Source organism: Galeopterus variegatus, unplaced genomic scaffold (assembly GCF_000696425.1).
Source record: "Galeopterus variegatus unplaced genomic scaffold, G_variegatus-3.0.2 Scaffold5867, whole genome shotgun sequence".
Classification (NCBI taxonomy): domain Eukaryota; kingdom Metazoa; phylum Chordata; class Mammalia; order Dermoptera; family Cynocephalidae; genus Galeopterus; species Galeopterus variegatus.
Window position 1 is genome coordinate 28,899 of NW_007731978.1, and position 1,059 is coordinate 29,957.

Below are 1,059 nucleotides of genomic sequence, written 5' to 3' on the forward strand. Positions count from 1 at the left end.
AAAAAAAAAAATTTCTAGGTAGAGAAATAGATAATACTTAGAGTTAGCATTGCATAACCTTAATTTTCCAAAAGTTATTTCAAAATTCCATGGTTTATTTACAGATTTTTAAAGATGGTCTTCCCAAAGTATTAGTATCTGTTACGATGTTCTCCTTTGCATCACCACAACTTTCATTATAATAAACATTCTAGAATTGCAGCCACTCTACCATGCCACTCATCTTGATGAGGCATTTTTAGAGCTGGCTAAATATTTTTACCTGTGCATTGGGGTTTATCTACAAATATCAGAAAAGGATTTTGAAAAAAAAGTGTCATTTTGAAATTCATATAGAAAAGTATTTCTCTCTTATTAAATTGGAAGCTAATTCTCCTACTGAGGGGAAAACACTGCAGAAATTCTCTCCAGAATGAAAGAGGCTGATGCTAGAGACAGACAAAAAGTAAACAATTTCTTGTACAACGTAGCAAAAACCTTATTTCTAATAAAGATTAAATATAAGTATTATATGATATTATATCTAATGGCCCATTCAAGGTATGCTTTCTTTCACGTTGTGTCCATTTTCATGAGTATCTGATACTAAATTTTTTCTAAATACATGCACACTTTACTTGCAAATCAATTTCCATTTAACAGCCGTAGAACAAGTCTTTCTATAACTTTTCATCTCCATTCACTACTCAGAATAACATTGCTATCGAAAGCTCAGTTTCACTCTGGAGCAAAGAGCAATTCATCATTGACATTCCACCTTTGACTCTTCTGTGCTCTCCTCCTCTCTTTGGGGTGTCAAACCCAAGAATGCTTTATGCCCTCTGGCTACCTATAGTCTTGTATCCTGTAATTATGGCCTCTCATGTTAATGATCAGTGTTTCTAAATAATACAGGTATCCTGCAGAACTAAGGTACTATTGGGGGAACAATTCATCTTATAACCCAATCATGGAGTTCTAAAATACATTAAAGGCTCTGAGAAATCATAGATAAAAGAAAGATAATTAACTTTTTAAAATAAGAGTTCTGTAATCATAATTGATCCTTTTTATTCATAA